The sequence below is a fragment of the Pseudophryne corroboree genome, chromosome 4, assembly GCF_028390025.1.
Source record: "Pseudophryne corroboree isolate aPseCor3 chromosome 4, aPseCor3.hap2, whole genome shotgun sequence".
NCBI lineage: Eukaryota > Metazoa > Chordata > Amphibia > Anura > Myobatrachidae > Pseudophryne > Pseudophryne corroboree.
The window spans coordinates 578,583,429-578,605,519 of NC_086447.1; the positions used below are offsets into that span (position 1 = coordinate 578,583,429).

General features: G+C 44.0%; 1 long non-coding RNA gene across 2 annotated transcripts in view; it reads right to left on the reverse strand.

Moving 5' to 3' along the window:
* The window catches only part of LOC134909985 (uncharacterized), an 85,125-nt gene extending 65,141 nt beyond the window's left edge, over nt 1–19,984 (reverse strand). For both annotated transcript variants that reach the window (XR_010176075.1, XR_010176074.1), the window contains exons 1-2: nt 19,417–19,984; nt 3,649–3,817 (exon numbers count right to left, since the gene is read on the reverse strand). This is a non-coding gene — a long non-coding RNA (uncharacterized LOC134909985). The remainder of the gene's footprint in view (nt 1–3,648; nt 3,818–19,416) is intronic.
* Nucleotides 19,985–22,091: the final 2,107 nt, after the last annotated feature.

Genomic DNA, 22,091 nt, shown 5'->3' on the forward strand with positions numbered 1-22,091 from the left:
CAAAATGGCCTGGTGCACACCCCTACTTAAGCCACATACAGGATAACAAATATCAGACTTGTCATTGATTTTCTACTAAGCAGTGTGCAAGGCTTATTATACATTACAATATCATTATTATTAAAATTTATTTATAAAGTGCCACAAGTGTTTCGCACCATACATACAAGGCTGTAAAAGTCACAATACAATATGACTAGCTTCTACCCGTTCTTCGCACAGGAGTTTCTGATTTTCACAGTTGTACATTTAATAAACCTCCCACAGGGGAGGTTTATTAAAATTCAAATTACGTAGTTTTCTTATTTTTCACTTAAAGAATACCTATGTTCAATTTCAGTTTCCTAACATATCGGGAAGTACGAGAATTAGTGATGAATCAGTCAGTCAGTGAGTCTAGATCTCAAATGATTTTTCCTGAAATCCAATGTCTGAGTGCTGGTGTTCTTTGACCACAAAGAAGTGTTTATCTTCCAGCCAGGAGACCTCTTGCATATTATTAGTCTAAAAACTCCAGCATAGTTCCTCTTGTTGCTGAGCGAAAGCAACTATATCTGGACCATTAATCTCTTGAGGCAAGGTGATAATCACCCTAGATACAAAAAAGATCCCATTGTATATCTCCTGGCATACACCAGCGCTTCGGTCATTGGAGGTTCAGCTTAACACCTCCTGCACTCCTTCCTGGAATTACTGTAGTACAGTCCGGAATGATAGAGGGGTCAGGACAGTAGAGAGAGAATAACTACTTTGCCTGTTTTGCCCCTACTCCTCTGACCATCATTGGTTACACCAAGCTATGTACACCTACAGCCCTTCACAACTCCACATCACCAGTGAGATCATCTTTTTAAATGAAAGTGCAGAAGCCTACATTGTTATGGGAGATATGGCTTTGCACTACAAACCCCCCCCCCCCCCCCCACCCAAAAAAAAACATAGTCATCTTAAAATCAGATAGACCAAATGAGCTCTCCTTGAATACAGACTATTGATTAGCAATGTGTCTCCGTATAGTCATATATTGCAAGTTAAACTGGCACATTGACAACTGGCCTTTTGTTAAATAAAAGACCAATAAATGGACTAAAATTAACATGAAATTTGAAAACCCCAGCAGAATTTCTGTGCGTGTTATTACGGCTGCACTTTGTATTACATAAACATATGAGACAAGGACGCATTAGCCAAGCACTATTATATGAAAGGGACGTGCTTTTCCAGAGACAACCTGCCATTTCATTTGCATGTGTTTATGCTTAATCAACAACAGGGTGCAACGTGTTGCCAGGAAACATTATTTAAGTATTCAGACAGCAGCAGGCCCCTGGGAGTACTGTGGCACATACGTTGAATAGCAAAATGATGTTGGGAAATACTTGAACATACATATCACCAATAAATGTCTCAGGAATTTACAAGATGAGTTTAACTCCTTCAACACATAACCATAACTTTTTATAGCTTTTACACAAAAAGTGCATACATAAATAATTAAGGTTTTCCAATTGTTCATTGTCACACCGAGTCTGCTTAAGAAAATTGCTAAAGGTACTGTATAAGTTATTGCCTGCTACACTTTGAAACTGAAAGCCTTTTTTGCAAAAAGGTGACATCCTGGGAATCCTGTAATATGCTGCCTGCCTCAGTATAAAAATACAAAAAATCACTTTGCATGTGCCTCACCTGCTGTGCCACCATCCTCTAAATTCTTTTTGTTAAACAGGTGACTTTTATTACCCTTTGCTTAAGTCTAACAGTAAGACTATTTTGAATGCACATTTTGGGGCATATTTGTCACATCTGCATTTTTAATACAGATGTAATAAATTGTTTTTGCCTAAATTCACATTGTAAAAGGGAGATTGTCACTCAAATTTAACATGTTTCTCTTACCAGGAGATGGACTCCGATAACATATAGGAGCTGCTCTTTTTACCTTATAAAAATACATCTGAGAATGTTACAAAATTATAATTATTTCTTGTTATGTACTGTGTAAGGTGCCACAAGTGGTTTGCAGCGCTGTACATATGACACACATTAGAACAAGACAGGGTATACAGAACTTAACATTACAGTAACTGAAAAACTAAAACAGAGCACAGGTAACAATTAGCACCACTCAGCACCAATTCTCAGTACACAATACAGCTGAGATGTAATTAAGCAAAGGAGTAATTGGCATACTGTTAGACAGTGGATCACTCTGTGGTCTGTCTCCGTTCCCAGCACTAGAGGCAGCTTCTCTGCTCTAGTGTTTTCCCTCCTAGTGTCAGCTCAGTGCAGGAGGAGGTGCTTAGCTTCCTCACAGTCTGAGAGATTTCTTAAAAAGGCAACCACTATCTGCTCATTTGCCATCTCCTCATTCATTATCTGCTCATTCCCATGACTTCTTCTTATCGTCAATGAACTTTTTGAAGCTAAGTATAGGGTGTTTGAAGAAATATTTAATATCATACTTACCAACATTTAGGCTGCCCACTGCGGGAGGGGGGCAGCCAGGTCGATATAACAGGGTGGCAAGGTGGAGCAAAATGGTGTAAATTGAGGGTAGAACAGGGGGTGTGACCGTGCAACCACGACATTGTGGCGCTGCCCGGCCACACAATGCCGAGATTACCTGCATTGTAGGGCGGGGCCACGATGATGCGTTTGACGCGAATCACGTCATAAGACCCTCATACCTCCCCCTTTGGACGCGTGCATGGGGAGGTTGTGGGTAAGTGCGGGGGAGTTGCAGGTGAATGGCTGTGCATATATGGCAGACTTTGGCATCTTGCACTTACCTGCCCTCCTTCTCTTTCTCTGTATAGCTATACACTGTACTATATCAATAAAATATATATATATATATCTAGAAAAGGAAAATACCACTGACTCATCACAAAATCTCCTGAACCATAAGGACTTGGAACTTGAAATTTGGACAGTATCTTGTCTTTGTGATGTAGGTGCCAATTAAAAAGGGATTTTTCAAAATTACACACACATAGGGGTTATAAGGGGTGAGATAATTCCCCTCTCAGGAGAGTTAAGACAACCCACCCAGCCGGGGCTATGAAGAATGCATGGTGTCAGCAATACCAAGTCGGGCAGTGGCAGTTGCAGAGCACTCCATTATTCAAATAGAGGAGCCACATCAACTGCCACCCCTAAACACTGTCAAACATTGCTCAGTGTGGCTCCCTTATTTTAATAATGTACTGCTCTAAAACAGCCACTGGCAAGGAAGTACAGCCTTATGGTACAGGAGATATTGTGATGAGCCAGTGGTATTTGCGTTTTATATATATATATATATATATATATATATATATATATATATATATATATATATATATATATATATATATATATATATATATATATATATATATATATATATACACACACACACACAATATTGGGTTCCAAAGCTAAGGAAGCGTATCCCCTCTCAGCTTGAAAGAACCAGGCGGCACTACATGGGTTTTTTCAATGCTTGATAATACTCTGTATTGAGCAAAGTGATAAAAACTAAAACAGGCATAGTGCAGACCACCTACGTTTTAACGCCCGATTGGTATTTTTCTCAAGGTGCTATGCTGTAAAAATAATACGTGCAAACCAAACATGTATAGGGAACACTTCTATGTTTATAGATACCTGTGTTTGAATAGGACCATTCCCGTTCCCCCATGCCGTCGGGTCCCTGGGACCGGATGTTGCGGCTCTCTAAAACCCTGGTCACATGGGAGGCTGCACTGACGTAGCCTGCTTCCACTTCCGTTGTCACTAAGCAACCACGGCTAAACAGTCACCATGGGAACCAGAGCTGGTGGACGGGGAGGGAATAACAGTGCGAAATCAATCAACAAACATAGAAAGTGCTATAGTGCTTACAGTGCAACATATAGCCGAGTACGGCTAGTAGTGTGATCTAAAGTGCTATAGTGCTTTTCAATGCAAACAGGTAACCGATTAGGGTTAAACATTAAAAGTTAAAGTTAAAATTCTAATGATAATTCTGCATGGGCTATAGCAGTAGTATATTAATACATACCGTGGGGCACACCCCTACATGTCAGTGGCTGTATTTAACTATACTGATGGTATATAAACTACGCACTAGGGCATAAATTAGCTAATTATGTAAACATATAGTACATCTGCATACACAAGTGTTTTAACATGTACGTTTGTGTCTGTATAAACTATTTATTTATTTTTTAACTCTCTCCGTCTGACCATTGGTCACCATCTATTAACATTACAGTTGTTACACAAAGGGGGCGACCCGGCACCGGTCTAAAAATAGTTTTTGATTACAGAAAAACCAAATTTGGACAATTTTCAAGTAAAATCTTTAATATAATGTCCAGTTTGGGGGTGCGCCCAGAGCCAGTGACATATGCATAAACAAAAGGGAGAAAGAAGAAGGCTCTTGTGTGGGCGCACTCATTAATGGTAGTTAAATAACTAGAATGAATAACACTAGGTTGATTAGTCAGCAGATAAAACAAAATTTATTTGGAAATATTAAGAATATAATTGCCCCTGGTTGAGGAGATGTGAATGATCCCAGATAAAAAATGTTCTGGTCCTGCCTCAGGAAATGAGATGGAGAGGGGTAGAGACACTGCAAGTCATAAACCCTTTCTCACCCGGCCAGTACAGATGATCTGTGTTAATGAGATCAATTAAGTCAATTGATTTTAGATTCTGTCATAATCCTAATGAAGGAATAACAGCTATTATGGCAATGAGTAATAATAGAAACAAATCAAAGGATATACCAGGGTAAAGAAAGAAAAGGATAGGAACAAATGGTGATGCTGCTGTTGGAGTCACATACCACACATCATATGCAATGATTGATGTTCTACAACACTGAGTATTCCCTGTGAGTCTCCACCTCAGGTACTAACTCAGCCCACACTGTTTCGCTTCCAAGATCGGACGAGATCGGGCATTAGCAGTGTGGTTTGATAGTAGAAGGATTTGGTCAGACGTCCAATGAGAGTGCACCTATATAGGGTAGAGATGAGCGGGTTCGGTTTCTCTGAAACCGAACCCGCACGAACTTCATGTTTTTTTCACGGGTCCGAGCAGACTCGGATCCTCCCGCCTTGCTCGGTTAACCCGAGCGCGCCCGAACGTCATCATGACGCTGTCGGATTCTCGCGAGACTCGGATTCTATATAAGGAGCCGCGCGTCGCCGCCATTTTCACACGTGCATTGAGATTGATAGGGAGAGGACGTGGCTGGCGTCCTCTCCATTAGAAATTAGATTAGAAGAGAGAGAGAGATTGTGCAGAGTCAGACAGAGTTTACCACAGTGACCAGTGCAGTTGTTGTTAGTTAACTTTTATTTATTTTAATATATCCGTTCTCTGCTATATCCGTTCTCTGCCTGAAAAAAAACGATACACAGCAGCAGCCAGTCACACAGTGTGACTCAGTCTGTGTGCACTCAGCTCAGCCCAGTGTGCTGCACATCAATGTATAAAAGGCAAAGCTTATAATAATTGTGGGGGAGACTGGGGAGCACTGCAGGTTGTTATAGCAGGAGCCCCCAGGAGTACATAATATTATATTAATTTAAAATTAAACAGTGCACACTTTTGCTGCAGGAGTGCCACTGCCAGTGTGACTAGTGGTGACCAGTGCCTGACCACCAGTATAGTAGTATATTGTTGTATGTATTGTATACTATCTCTTTATCAACCAGTCTATATTAGCAGCAGACACAGTACAGTGCGGTAGTTCACGGCTGTGGCTACCTCTGTGTCGGCAGTCGGAACTCGGCAGGCAGTCCGTCCATCCATAATTGTATTACAATATATACCACCTAACCGTGGTATTTTTTTTTCTTTCTTTATACCGTCGTCATAGTGTCATACTAGTTGTTACGAGTATACTACTATCTCTTTATCAACCAGTGTACAGTGCGGTAGTTCACGGCTGTGGCTACCTCTGTGTCGGCAGTCGGCAGGCAGTCCGTCCATCCATAATTGTATTATTATTATAATATATACCACCTAACTGTGGTATTTTTTTTTCTTTCTTTATACCGTCGTCATAGTGTCATACTAGTTGTTACGAGTATACTACTATCTCTTTATCAACCAGTGTACAGTGCGGTAGTTCACGGCTGTGGCTACCTCTGTGTCGGCAGTCGGCAGGCAGTCCGTCCATCCATAATTGTATTATTATTATAATATATACCACCTAACCGTGGTTTTTTTTTCATTCTTTATACCGTCGTCATAGTGTCATACTAGTTGTTACGAGTATACTACTATCTCTTTATCAACCAGTGTACAGTGCGGTAGTTCACGGCTGTGGCTACCTCTGTGTCGGCAGTCGGCAGGCAGTCCGTCCATCCATAATTGTATTATTATTATAATATATACCACCTAACCGTGGTTTTTTTTTCATTCTTTATACCGTCGTCATAGTGTCATACTAGTTGTTACGAGTATACTACTATCTCTTTATCAACCAGTGTACAGTGCGGTAGTTCACGGCTGTGGCTACCTCTGTGTCGGCAGTCGCAGGCAGTCCGTCCATCCATAATTGTATTATTATTATAATATATACCACCTAACCGTGGTTTTTTTTTCATTCTTTATACCGTCGTCATAGTGTCATACTAGTTGTTACGAGTATACTACTATCTCTTTATCAACCAGTGTACAGTGCGGTAGTTCACGGCTGTGGCTACCTCTGTGTCGGCAGTCGGCAGGCAGTCCGTCCATCCATAATTGTATTATTATTATAATATATACCACCTAACTGTGGTATTTTTTTTTCTTTCTTTATACCGTCGTCATAGTGTCATACTAGTTGTTACGAGTATACTACTATCTCTTTATCAACCAGTGTACAGTGCGGTAGTTCACGGCTGTGGCTACCTCTGTGTCGGCAGTCGGCAGGCAGTCCGTCCATCCATAATTGTATTATTATTATAATATATACCACCTAACCGTGGTTTTTTTTTCATTCTTTATACCGTCGTCATAGTGTCATACTAGTTGTTACGAGTATACTACTATCTCTTTATCAACCAGTGTACAGTGCGGTAGTTCACGGCTGTGGCTACCTCTGTGTCGGCAGTCGGCAGGCAGTCCGTCCATCCATAATTGTATTATTATTATAATATATACCACCTAACCGTGGTTTTTTTTTCATTCTTTATACCGTCGTCATAGTGTCATACTAGTTGTTACGAGTATACTACTATCTCTTTATCAACCAGTGTACAGTGCGGTAGTTCACGGCTGTGGCTACCTCTGTGTCGGCAGTCGGCAGGCAGTCCGTCCATCCATAATTGTATTATTATTATAATATATACCACCTAACCGTGGTTTTTTTTTCATTCTTTATACCGTCGTCATAGTGTCATACTAGTTGTTACGAGTATACTACTATCTCTTTATCAACCAGTGTACAGTGCGGTAGTTCACGGCTGTGGCTACCTCTGTGTCGGCAGTCGGCAGGCAGTCCGTCCATCCATAATTGTATTATTATTATAATATATACCACCTAACCGTGGTTTTTTTTTCATTCTTTATACCGTCGTCATAGTGTCATACTAGTTGTTACGAGTATACTACTATCTCTTTATCAACCAGTGTACAGTGCGGTAGTTCACGGCTGTGGCTACCTCTGTGTCGGCAGTCGGCAGGCAGTCCGTCCATCCATAATTGTATTATTATTATAATATATACCACCTAACCGTGGTTTTTTTTTCATTCTTTATACCGTCGTCATAGTGTCATACTAGTTGTTACGAGTATACTACTATCTCTTTATCAACCAGTGTACAGTGCGGTAGTTCACGGCTGTGGCTACCTCTGTGTCGGCAGTCGGCAGGCAGTCCGTCCATCCATAATTGTATTATTATTATAATATATACCACCTAACCGTGGTTTTTTTTTCATTCTTTATACCGTCGTCATAGTGTCATACTAGTTGTTACGAGTATACTACTATCTCTTTATCAACCAGTGTACAGTGCGGTAGTTCACGGCTGTGGCTACCTCTGTGTCGGCAGTCGGCAGGCAGTCCGTCCATCCATAATTGTATTATTATTATAATATATACCACCTAACCGTGGTTTTTTTTTCATTCTTTATACCGTCGTCATAGTGTCATACTAGTTGTTACGAGTATACTACTATCTCTTTATCAACCAGTGTACAGTGCGGTAGTTCACGGCTGTGGCTACCTCTGTGTCGGCAGTCGGCAGGTATCCAATACTAGTATCCAATCCATCCATCTCCATTGTTTACCTGAGGTGCCTTTTAGTTCTGCCTATAAAATATGGAGAACAAAAAAGTTGAGGTTCCAAAATTAGGGAAAGATCAAGATCCACTTCCACCTCGTGCTGAAGCTGCTGCCACTAGTCATGGCCGAGACGATGAAATGCCAGCAACGTCGTCTGCCAAGGCCGATGCCCAATGTCATAGTACAGAGCATGTCAAATCCAAAACACCAAATATCAGAAAAAAAAGGACTCCAAAACCTAAAATAAAATTGTCGGAGGAGAAGCGTAAACTTGCCAATATGCCATTTACCACACGGAGTGGCAAGGAACGGCTGAGGCCCTGGCCTATGTTCATGGCTAGTGGTTCAGCTTCACATGAGGATGGAAGCACTCAGCCTCTCGCTAGAAAACTGAAAAGACTCAAGCTGGCAAAAGCACCGCAAAGAACTGTGCGTTCTTCGAAATCCCAAATCCACAAGGAGAGTCCAATTGTGTCGGTTGCGATGCCTGACCTTCCCAACACTGGAGGTGAAGAGCATGCGCCTTCCACCATTTGCACGCCCCCTGCAAGTGCTGGAAGGAGCACCCGCAGTCCAGTTCCTGATAGTCAGATTGAAGATGTCAGTGTTGAAGTACACCAGGATGAGGAGGATATGGGTGTTGCTGGCGCTGGGGAGGAAATTGACCAGGAGGATTCTGATGGTGAGGTGGTTTGTTTAAGTCAGGCACCCGGGGAGACACCTGTTGTCCGTGGGAGGAATATGGCCGTTGACATGCCAGGTGAAAATACCAAAAAAATCAGCTCTTCGGTGTGGAGGTATTTCACCAGAAATGCGGACAACAGGTGTCAAGCCGTGTGTTCCCTTTGTCAAGCTGTAATAAGTAGGGGTAAGGACGTTAACCACCTCGGAACATCCTCCCTTATACGTCACCTGCAGCGCATTCATAATAAGTCAGTGACAAGTTCAAAAACTTTGGGTGACAGCGGAAGCAGTCCACTGACCAGTAAATCCCTTCCTCTTGTAACCAAGCTCACGCAAACCACCCCACCAACTCCCTCAGTGTCAATTTCCTCCTTCCCCAGGAATGCCAATAGTCCTGCAGGCCATGTCACTGGCAAGTCTGACGAGTCCTCTCCTGCCTGGGATTCCTCCGATGCATCCTTGCGTGTAACGCCTACTGCTGCTGGCGCTGCTGTTGTTGCCGCTGGGAGTCGATGGTCATCCCAGAGGGGAAGTCGTAAGCCCACTTGTACTACTTCCAGTAAGCAATTGACTGTTCAACAGTCCTTTGCGAGGAAGATGAAATATCACAGCAGTCATCCTACTGCAAAGCGGATAACTGAGGCCTTGGCATCCTGGGTGGTGAGAAACGTGGTTCCGGTATCCATCATTACTGCAGAGCCAACTAGAGACTTGTTGGAGGTACTGTGTCCCCGGTACCAAATACCATCTAGGTTCCATTTCTCTAGGCAGGCGATACCGAAAATGTACACAGACCTCAGAAAAAGAGTCACCAGTGTCCTAAAAAATGCAGCTGTACCCAATGTCCACTTAACCACGGACATGTGGACAAGTGGAGCAGGGCAGGGTCAGGACTATATGACTGTGACAGCCCACTGGGTAGATGTATGGACTCCCGCCGCAAGAACAGCAGCGGCGGCACCAGTAGCAGCATCTCGCAAACGCCAACTCTTTCCTAGGCAGGCTACGCTTTGTATCACCGCTTTCCAGAATACGCACACAGCTGAAAACCTCTTACGGCAACTGAGGAAGATCATCGCGGAATGGCTTACCCCAATTGGACTCTCCTGTGGATTTGTGGCATCGGACAACGCCAGCAATATTGTGTGTGCATTAAATCTGGGCCAATTCCAGCACGTCCCATGTTTTGCACATACCTTGAATTTGGTGGTGCAGAATTTTTTAAAAAACGACAGGGGCGTGCAAGAGATGCTGTCGGTGGCCAGAAGAATTGCGGGACACTTTCGGCGTACAGGCACCACGTACAGAAAACTGGAGCACCACCAAAAACTACTGAACCTGCCCTGCCATCATCTGAAGCAAGAAGTGGTAACGAGGTGGAATTCAACCCTCTATATGCTTCAGAGGTTGGAGGAGCAGCAAAAGGCCATTCAAGCCTATACAATTGAGCACGATATAGTAGGTGGAATGCACCTGTCTCAAGTGCAGTGGAGAATGATTTCAACGTTGTGCAAGGTTCTGATGCCCTTTGAACTTGCCACACGTGAAGTCAGTTCAGACACTGCCAGCCTGAGTCAGGTCATTCCCCTCATCAGGCTTTTGCAGAAGAAGCTGGAGGCATTGAAGAAGGAGCTAACACGGAGCGATTCCGCTAGGCATGTGGGACTTGTGGATGCAGCCCTTAATTCGCTTAACAAGGATTCACGGGTGGTCAATCTGTTGAAATCAGAGCACTACATTTTGGCCACCGTGCTCGATCCTAGATTTAAAGCCTACCTTGGATCTCTCTTTCCGGCAGACACAGGTCTGCTGGGGTTGAAAGACCTGCTGGTGACAAAATTGTCAAGTCAAGCGGAACGCGACCTGTCAACATCTCCTCCTTCACATTCTCCCGCAACTGGGGGTGCGAGGAAAAGGCTCAGAATTCCGAGCCCACCCGCTGGCGGTGATGCAGGGCAGTCTGGAGCGACTGCTGATGCTGACATCTGGTCCGGACTGAAGGACCTGACAACGATTACGGACATGTCGTCTACTGTCACTGCATATGATTCTCTCAACATTGATAGAATGGTGGAGGATTATATGAGTGACCGCATCCAAGTAGGCACGTCACACAGTCCGTACTTATACTGGCAGGAAAAAGAGGCAATTTGGAGGCCCTTGCACAAACTGGCTTTATTCTACCTAAGTTGCCCTCCCACAAGTGTGTACTCCGAAAGAGTGTTTAGTGCCGCCGCTCACCTTGTCAGCAATCGGCGTACGAGGTTACATCCAGAAAATGTGGAGAAGATGATGTTCATTAAAATGAATTATAATCAATTCCTCCGCGGAGACATTGACCAGCAGCAATTGCCTCCACAAAGTACACAGGGAGCTGAGATGGTGGATTCCAGTGGGGACGAATTGATAATCTGTGAGGAGGGGGATGTACACGGTGATATATCGGAGGGTGAAGATGAGGTGGACATCTTGCCTCTGTAGAGCCAGTTTGTGCAAGGAGAGATTAATTGCTTCTTTTTTGGGGGGGGTCCAAACCAACCCGTCATATCAGTCACAGTCGTGTGGCAGACCCTGTCACTGAAATGATGGGTTGGTTAAAGTGTGCATGTCCTGTTTTGTTTATACAACATAAGGGTGGGTGGGAGGGCCCAAGGATAATTCCATCTTGCACCTCTTTTTTCTTTTCTTTTTCTTTGCATCATGTGCTGATTGGGGAGGGTTTTTTGGAAGGGACATCCTGCGTGACACTGCAGTGCCACTCCTAGATGGGCCCGGTGTTTGTGTCGGCCACTAGGGTCGCTAATCTTACTCACACAGCTACCTCATTGCGCCTCTTTTTTTCTTTGCGTCATGTGCTGTTTGGGGAGGGTTTTTTGGAAGGGACATCCTGCGTGACACTGCAGTGCCACTCCTAGATGTGCCCGGTGTTTGTGTCGGCCACTAGGGTCGCTAATCTTACTCACACAGTCAGCTACCTCATTGCGCCTCTTTTTTTCTTTGCGTCATGTGCTGTTTGGGGAGGGTTTTTTGGAAGGGCCATCCTGCGTGACACTGCAGTGCCACTCCTAGATGGGCCCGGTGTTTGTGTCGGCCACTAGGGTCGCTTATCTTTCTCACACAGCTACCTCATTGCGCCTCTTTTTTTCTTTGCGTCATGTGCTGTTTGGGGAGGGTTTTTTGGAAGGGACATCCTGCGTGACACTGCAGTGCCACTCCTAGATGGGCCCGGTGTTTGTGTCGGCCACTAGGGTCGCTAATCTTACTCACACAGCTACCTCATTGCGCCTCTTTTTTTCTTTGCGTCATGTGCTGTTTGGGGAGGGTTTTTTGGAAGGGACATCCTGCGTGACACTGCAGTGCCACTCCTAGATGGGCCCGGTGTTTGTGTCGGCCACTAGGGTCGCTTATCTTACTCACACAGCGACCTCGGTGCAAATTTTAGGACTAAAAATAATATTGTGAGGTGTGATGTGTTCAGAATAGGCTGAAAATGAGTGTAAATTATGTTTTTTGAGGTTAATAATACTTTGGGATCAAAATTACCCCCAAATTCTATGATTTAAGCTGTTTTTTAGGGTTTTTTGAAAAAAACACCCGAATCCAAAACACACCCGAATCCGACAAAAATAATTCGGTGAGGTTTTGCCAAAACGCGTTCGAACCCAAAACACGGCCGCGGAACCGAACCCAAAACCAAAACCCGAAAAATTTCAGGCGCTCATCTCTAATATAGGGGGGATAATTAGCTGGGTCTTATAGATACAGTGTGGATCTGCTTTTTGTGTTAGGCAGGAGACATCAAGTCCCACACCGGTGGTATTGTGTCCCTGGATCACAAATGAGAGTCCACGAAAAAGGAAGATATATAGATTTATGAAAAAAACGAAGATATATAGATTTATGAAAAAAACCCTAAAAAGGAAAATGGAGATCAATTAGGCTGTAGTTATTAGGAACGGGTGATAAAAATTACCCGTCCGTATAGATACAAATGGATAAGGAAACACGGATCAAGAAATTTTTATATATATGTGTACATTGGTACTGGTGTAAGGAACAGAAAATATGTCAAAGATAATTGTAGATACAAATAAATAGTACTGGTATATGCAATGAAATAATCACTAGTGACATGGGTGTCATTAGAAACACTTTGTGTGAATTGGAGCTGTTATAATCATTAGGATATAGGGAAATAGACATGAAATTCTCATATAACCCATGCAGCAATATGACAACAGGATCTGCAGGAGGAAAGTCAAAGAAGAATGCAGTATTTCTTTCCTATAAAATGCAGTTTTTAATCCTGATGCAATAAACTAAGATGCATAAGCCTGGAAAAAGGCATAAATGAAGCCACACAAAAAGCAGATAAATAATACTGGTATATGCAATGAAATAATCACTAGTGACATGGGTGTCATTAGAAACACTTTGTGTGAATTGGAGCTGTTATAATCATTAGGATATAGGGAAATAGACATGAAATTCTCATATAACCCATGCAGCAATATGACAACAGGATCTGCAGGAGGAAAGTCAAAGAAGAATGCAGTATTTCTTTCCTATAAAATGCAGTTTTTAATCCTGATGCAATAAACTAAGATGCATAAGCCTGGAAAAAGGCATAAATGAAGCTGCACGGATATAGATACAATTTCTATGACAGCTGGGCAAAAATTAGCCCAAAATGGCAGGATGGAATGATCTGACCTGAGGCTAGGAGTGAATCACTTGCAGTTGGACAAAACAGGACCCATTGGAATGGAAAACATGTTTCACCCCTGTGGGGCTTGCTCACTTCCTGGGTCTGTGTGTGAAAAGCTAGGAGATTTATACCTCCTGATTAGGACTGTATCCAATGAAAAACGAGGCTGGGTAATTGGTGTGAGTGGATGCTGTGAACAGCTGATATCTGCAGCCAGGGGAAGTGCTGGGACGGAAAGGAAACACTGAGGTCCGCGGCGCCATTTTGGAAGAGGGCAGTTAGCCCTTAGTTGTATGGCCATGGTTCTATAATAATGAAAATATAAATAAAATAAAAATAAAAGAAAGAAGAACAGACCTGGTGTGCAGTGTGCGATAGGTCTGCGACTGGACTGTATATGAAAATGGACCTGAAAAAAGGAGTCCATTGCTTGCGGCCACGCGATCGCAGCAGTCTGCAGTGACTGACATGGCCTGACCCTCTGCCCTGTCAGCATTCACCGGGCAGCGTACATATAGGCAATTAGTGCGCCTTCAGATATAATAGCTGTCAGCGGTGTTTTTAGGTCCAAAAGGACGGAACAAAAACCGCCATTTTGGAATGGGGCAGATATGCCTTCGCCGAGCGACCAATGGGATACCGTTAGTGGGCTGGTTCAATGCGACCGCCGGGCAAAGTGTATAAGTGATTAGTGCACCTGCTGAGATGATAGCTGTAGGCGGACTAGGGGGGAAAAAACATTATCGAACATTTTAGAGTGGGGCAATTATGCCCTTGTATGCTATTAGGATATTATTGATAAGCAGATTGGATATGGCATAAGATGTGGTATATAGGATGTGAAGGGATGTGACTATGGAAGTGGATGGACGGTTGTGATGGTAGTGACATGGGATTGTTTGGGCAGCAATGTGGGACGTGAAGTAGAGGAACGGATAGACTGGTGATGTGTGCCATGGTGTGTGCATGATTTGGTTGGGGCAAGTGAGTTGACGGGTGGGATGGGCTGTGGAGCGAAGGAAAAAAGGGATAGGTATATGGGGAGGGAAAGGGGGGGGGGGGAAAGGGGGGGGGGTTGTGTTTAGGTTGGTGGGTGGGGGTAGGGGGGGGGGTTATTATTTGGGGGGGGGGGTTTATGGTATAGGGGTTAGGGGGTGGGAGGGGGATGTGTTAAGGGGGGTAGGGGGGTTTGTTTATTTTGTAGGGGGGGGGGGTGTTGTAAGTGAGTTTTTATGGGGGGGGGAAAGAAAGGGGGGGGGGATTGGGGGAGTGAAAGTGGGAGGGAGGCGCTGGGTATTAATGGTGGGCGGGTTGGAGTGTGGGGGAAAGGGGAATTAATTAGGGGGGATTTTAGGGTGTTAGAGGGGGGGAAAAAAGGGAGGAGAGGGAAGTGAGGTTAGGGGAATAGTGCGGGGGGCTAGTGGGATGAGGTGGTTAGAAATTATGACAAATGAACATAAAAACGGGTTAAAAATATTAAAATACCAAATTGTGGTAGCTGATTACTAGATGTGTTGATGGGGTGTAGGTTTTACAAGAAAGCCCCATAATTGATATTCTCATTGAGTCCCAATGGTTTTAGGCTGCCCAGATGGAAAATCCATTCGCTTTCTCTTTTTAATAGTTCTTGAGTAATATCACCTCCACGGATGCCCAACTTAATAAGATCAAGACAAAAAACTTTCAGATCCTTGGTTGATCCTTTATGAGTGGAGTAGAAGTGTCTGGCGACTGAAGTAAGTTGTTTCATTCTGGTGATATCGTGTTGAGCATTCCTGATATTTCCCATGTGTTCTAAAATCCTCTCCTTCAATTTTCTGGTGGTCATGCCTATGTATTTGAGGTCACAGCTGCAGGTTAGACAATAAATTACTGTCTGTGAGTTGCAGTTAAAGAAATGTTGTATCTTGACCGATTGTCCATATCTATCAGTAACTGCATTGTTACGTAGAATATGTGGACATAATTTGCAGTGACCACAAGGGAAGGTACCAGTTGTCTGCGGTTTTTTGGAGGTGGAAGTCATGAAGTGACTGCGGACCACATGATCCTTGATATTTTTTGACCTGCGCCAGCTCATTTGAACTGGAGTATTGGCGTATGGTGCCAGGTCCGGATCTAATTGTAATACCGGTAGATGCTTGGATATGGCGTTTTGAAGCATTCGCCATTCTGGGCAAAAGGTGCCAATAAACCTGATGTTTTCTTCTTGTATGGGTTTTTCCTTGATTTTTCTGAAAATGAGATCTTCTCTTTTGATCGTCTTAGTGGCTGAATAGGCACGTTTGAGCGAACGTTTGCTGTAGCCTCTGGTCAGAAGACGATTGGTTAGTTCCCAGCTTTTCTTGTGAAATACCGAGTCTTCCGAGCAGTTCCTTCTTAGACGCAGGTACTCCCCCTTGGGAATGTTTTCAATTGTTGGGGGAAAATGTGAACTAGTTTGGTGGAGAAGGCTGTTGGTTGCCGTTTCTTTGCGGTATAGTTCAGTTGCCAAAAAACCTGTGTTGGATTTGTAGATATTGAGATCCAGAAAGGGGACCGTTTCTGAGCTGATGGTGTATGTGAGTACTATATTGAGATCATTAGTGTTGAGCAATTTGATGAATTCTGTTAGTAGTTCTTTGTTACCATCCCAAATGATGAAAATGTCGTCAATGTAGCGAAGCCACATGACGATGTGTGAGATGTATTTTTCATTGGCAGAGTTGAAGACGGTACAATGTTCCCACCATCCAAGGAAAAGGTTGGCATAAGTGGGCGCACAAGCTGCGCCCATTGCTGTCCCTCTTATTTGTAGGTAAAATTGATCTTTGAAGACAAAGTAATTTTTGGCAAGAACAAAGTGAAGTAACTGTTGGAGAAAGTTGGAGAAATCACTTTCTCCTCCTTGATCAAGAGAAATTTTTTATCTGGGATCATTCACATCTCCTCAACCAGGGGCAATTATATTCTTAATATTTCCAAATAAATTTTGTTTTATCTGCTGACTAATCAACCTAGTGTTATTCATTCTAGTTATTTAACTACCATTAATGAGTGCGCCCACACAAGAGCCTTCTTCTTTCTCCCTTTTGTTTAAACATTACAGTTGTCACTGACCATTTGCCAGAGCTGTAGATCAATCCGCCGCAATTCGATCTAAAGTACTGGATTAGTGGAACATTATCCACCCAGTGGTGGGAGATGTGTATCGCCTCAACACGCCTGTCCGTGATTAAACTTAGCAACCTAAGCTATCGCCTAGGCATGACTAAACCTCCGTCTAGGTGCAGAAACAGTCAAGATAACGGAGGACCCATCTGTAGATGAGTTAGTAGTGTGGAATGTGTGGGAGAGGCTGTACCTTTAGCAGTGCGCTCTACCCTGGAGAAATCTGCACCCTAAAACTGCTGTGAATACTCTGATTGTTTACCCTGCTGTGTTCAAGTAAGCTGAATTGTTATTTTGAACTGTTGTTGGTATCCTTTGTAAGAAGCTATTACAGTGGCTATGCCTGTCAGTCGGAAATAAAAGCTTACTTGTTTGCAATACCTCTGCCTCCCATTGGTCATCTGGAACTTACCTGCTACAGGCACATACATACATACTTACTGACAAATACCCTTTACTGACACCGAAACAACTTACTGACAGATAACACTTACTGACAAACACCCCTTACTGACACAGATACACTGACCAGTGCCGTAACTAGACATTTTAGCGCTGTGTGCAAGAAACAGCATCGGTGCCCCTCCCCCCTATATATAAAATAAAGCCAATGTGCGCCTTAGGCGTGCCAAAAATATAGGGGTGTGGCTTCATGGGGAAGGGGCATGGCCACAGAGCTCCCTTTTACACATTGCAACAGGCAGAGTCCCCTTTTAACACATTACGGCAGCAGAGTTCACTTTTACCACATTAGGCAGGCAGAGTTCCCCTTTTTTACACATTGCAGCAGCAGAGTCCCTCTTTTTACACATTAAGCAGGCAGAGTCCTCTTTTTACACATTAGGCAGCAGAGTCCCCCTTTTTACACATTATGGCAGGGTCCCCCTTTTTACACATTATGGCAGGCAGTCCTCCTTTTTAAAACATTAGGCAGGCCAGAGTGGTAACTAGACATTTTGGTGCCCTGTGCCAAAAATAGTGATCAGTCATATTACACCGCACAGTAGCGTCAGTCAGTCACATTACACCACACAGTAGCGTCAGTCAGTCACATTACACCACACAGTAGCATCCATCAGTCACATTACACCGCACAGTAGCGTCAGTCAGTCACATTACACCGCACAGTAGCATCAGTCAGTCACATTACACCACACAGTCAATTAGGGGCGGATTGGGATGAAAAACCAGCCCGGGAAATTTCTGTAAGCAGCTCTAATGGGGGTGTGGTCTGATTAGGGGGTGAGGTCTGTTGAGGGGGGCAGGATTCCTCCTTATAGGGCCTGATTGTGCGCAAATTGCAGCCTTCCTTGTGTCTTTTGCTGTGGTTGTGTCTGAGACCGGGGGCAGAATGGGAACTAAAAATGACCCTGTAAGATTTTGTAGAAGTGGCCCGATATGGGAAGCACAAGAGGTATAACATACCATGTAGCCATGGCAGCATCACTAGATGACAGAGTTACTGTACTGCAGAGATGGAATAACAGAATGAATAGGGACAATGCAGTGTACTGAATGCAGTGGGCTGCCTGTCATGTGGGGGGTGGGGCCACATGACAACACACAAAACAGGCCCCACATACATGTCGGCCTACCAGGAATCTTCCTGGTGAGCCCTATGGCCAATCCGCCCCTGCAGTCAGTCACATTACACCGCACAGTAGCATCCATCAGTCACATTACACTGCACAGTAGCGTCAGTCACATTACACCGTACAGTTGTGTCCGTCAGTCACATTACACCGCACAGTAGCGCCTGTCAGTCATATTACACCGCACAGTAGCATCAGTCAGTCACATTACACCGCACATTAGCGTCTGTCAGTCATATTACACCGCACAGTAGCGTCAGTCACATTACACCACACAGTAGCGTCAGTCACATTACACCGCACAGCAGCATCTGTCAGTCACATTACACCGCGTTCACATTACACAGCGCAGTCCGTCCGTCTGTCCTGTCTGGCTGTGGTCCTGCGCCCACAGTGCTTTTTCACTGTGTGCCAGGCACCGCTCGCACATAGGTAGTTACGGCCCTGCCACTTACTGACAAACAGCCTTTATTGACACAAATAAAATCTAAGTTGGGTACACACCTAAAGATTTATCTGTCCAATCTGTCTGGGAAGAACAAAGTCGGTTAATGTATGGAAGAAAATGACAATCGACTATTTGCTCCCAAACACTGGAAAACAGGAAAACAGGCAATGGTCATTTAAAGAAATTGGTTAAATCCGTTTGATTTCACAAATTTATCTGAACAATCATTTTTGTCTGTTTGCCAGGGTTTGGGAGCAAATTCTTTTGCATTCACTTCCATACATTACCATATTTTTGTTCCCACCAGACAAATTGAATTGATTAAATCTTTAGGTGTGTACCCAGCTTTACTGATACAGGCACACTTACTGACACACACACACGGACACCTCTTACTTACACATACTTAATGACACCACACCACTTAATACCCCTTACTGACACAAACTGATTCAGACACCACTTACTGACAGACACACGCATGACACATATACTTACTAACACATACACCACTTACTGTTACACACACACCACAGATAAACTTACAAACACTACTTACTGTAATAAGGAGAGAGGAGACCCTCGGTTCTCATGTGTGCTGCGTCTCATCACGCGTGTATCACACCCACTCCGCCCTGATAACTATGACAGTGACGACATCCATGGACCCCGCTCTCCTCACAGGCACTGACAGCAGCCTCCTCCCCCAGGCCCTTCCCCTCTTTCATCATGCATCTGATTGCTGAGGGAATGGTAATCAATAATTGTGGATGGGCCAGGGGGCAGAGTTTTGGATGGAATGGTGGTGTAACTTCTGTCAGGTCTGGGAGCGGAGCCTGAGGCAGATTCCGTCCATGGCAGTGTTTCAGAAAAGCTATGAGGTGATCGGGACTTCAGCTGGCCGGTTCGTGGTAGGGGCTTCACTCGAAAAATCAGTTGTCTTCTGCAGATTCTGGGAAAGTAGGCATCGATGTATAAGAGCTGCATTTTTTTCTCGGAATTTTGAGTGAATGTACGCAATGTCGAGTTTGTAGCTATTCGTGCAATGAGAGTGGACTAGATTGCGATGGGGTTGTATAATCACAGAGGAGATTGTGGGTTTGGGTAGATGTCTTTGCAATCTGTGCGTTCAGTCACAATTGCAATCCGTGCTGAATGAAGCCCTGAGTATACAATGTTATGTTACATATACATATATAACATACAATGACATAAAACAGAAGGTACGGATGGCCCTGTCAATATGTGCTTAGATTCTAAGAAAAAATCATAGCGAACATAAGGTGAGGTCTTTACCTAGGTTAGGAAGTATTACGGTAAGGATTTCTATTTTTACAAATACATAGAAATATATTTATAAAATGCACATAATAGGCCATACAACATAACATTATCATGTATCTTCTTAAAGAAAAAGGCTAGAAGCTTTTTGTGTTCATTTATATTTTATGTTCAGTAGGAATTATTGTTCTGGTGCAATGGATGACTGCCTGCCTTGATTACATATGCTTGTTTACAAAAGAAATAAAATGTGTCTATGTACACATTTCTCAAACTCACTTAAACAAATATCTCTTTTGTAATACCACCGAAAGGGAAGAAGTGAGTTAAGAGTGTTTTGAAACACAAAATGCCTAAAGCAAATATATCGACTTAAGGACATGCTGTCACTGTTTATGGCGAGTAATTAGGCAGACCTGTTCTTTTCAAGCTGTCCTGACTGAGTGGATGTAGATTGTATTATACTTGTGAGCAACAGTAAAACATGACATCTTTCCACAGTAAGCTTCTCTGTTACATCCATACAGGCTTGGACTGGCCCACAGGGGTACAGGGAAAACCACCGGTGGGCCCCACTGCCTGGGGCCCCATCTCCTGCTCTAAGGATCAGGTTCCAGACTGTGCACTTGAATTATACATTATACATATGTTACCTTATACTGGACTATGGTGTATTTTCTACAGTGCATTGCTGTTATTAATCTGGTACATTATCATGCATGCAGCAGCTTAATTTACTGTAAATATTTATGAAGTGGCCCAGACGTTGCACTCTCTAATGGTTAGTCAAACCAATGAGGTGGCAGGGCACACCCCCTCTGTGGACTGGTCACACCCCCAAACATGGCCCCTACCCCCAAACATGGGCCCCTACCACTACATCCCCAGTCCGACACTGCATCCATATAAAGCAAAGTTGCCTAGAAATAACAGTTGTACTCAGGGCAGCCATCGGGAAGTGGTGTCTGCTGGGACTCCAGTTCCAGGTTCAGACTGTGAGGGGGCCCGCATGGCAGCATTGTGGATTGAAGTGTACCGCAGGCTGCCAAAGAGTGACAGTGCTGTCTGCATTTTGAATTTGGAGCCAACTGAGAGCCAATCGGAGCTTGCGGACTGGCAGCCAATCAGGAGCTGCTGCACCAGTAGCTCCTGATTGGCTGCCGGTCCGCAAGCTCTGATTGTCTCGCAGTGGCTCCAAATTTGATTACCACTAGCGCAATCCCTCTGATGTCCTGTGGTCTTGTCCTGGCAACCGGCACCCAGAATAGAAAGTTGTAGGGGCTACAGGGGGAGCGGAAGATGAGACGTAGTGGGGGTCCCTGCCTATTCTGGCAGTCCTGGGCCCCACAATTTCTTATTGCAGCCCTAGTTGTACTACTATGATTAATAATTTTTGAGCAACTGGGCAATGTAAAGTATCTGAAAAGAATATTAACTATAAAAGAGACATAATATCCATAGGACACAAAGTGATTGTTACTAGGGTGATAGTTGCACATGAAAAGCTCTGAAAGATTTTATATACTATTCGAATTGGATTAAATAGTCAATAGGTAGAATACTGGGGCACAGCTGTCAGTGAGGTACCCCAAATAAATGTATTAACACTACAGTATAATGTAACCAGGGCCGGCTCAGGGTCTTTGAGCGCCCCGGGCGGCCATAGGGGGCGTGGCTTCATACAGGGGGCATGGTCAGTTACACCCCCTGTACAGTAGTAGCGCCGCTGAAACGATGTGCGGTGCGCGATGACGTCATCGCGCACCGCACAGCAAAGGTCCTCTCCACGAAGGAAAACTAGACGCTATGCATCTAGTTCCCTTCGTGGAGAGGACCTTTGCTGTGCAGTGTGCGATTACGTTAACGCGCACCGCACATCATTACAGTAAAGGTCCTCTCCACGAAGGGAAACTAGACGCTACGCATCTAGTTTCCCTTCACATCGGGCAGCCC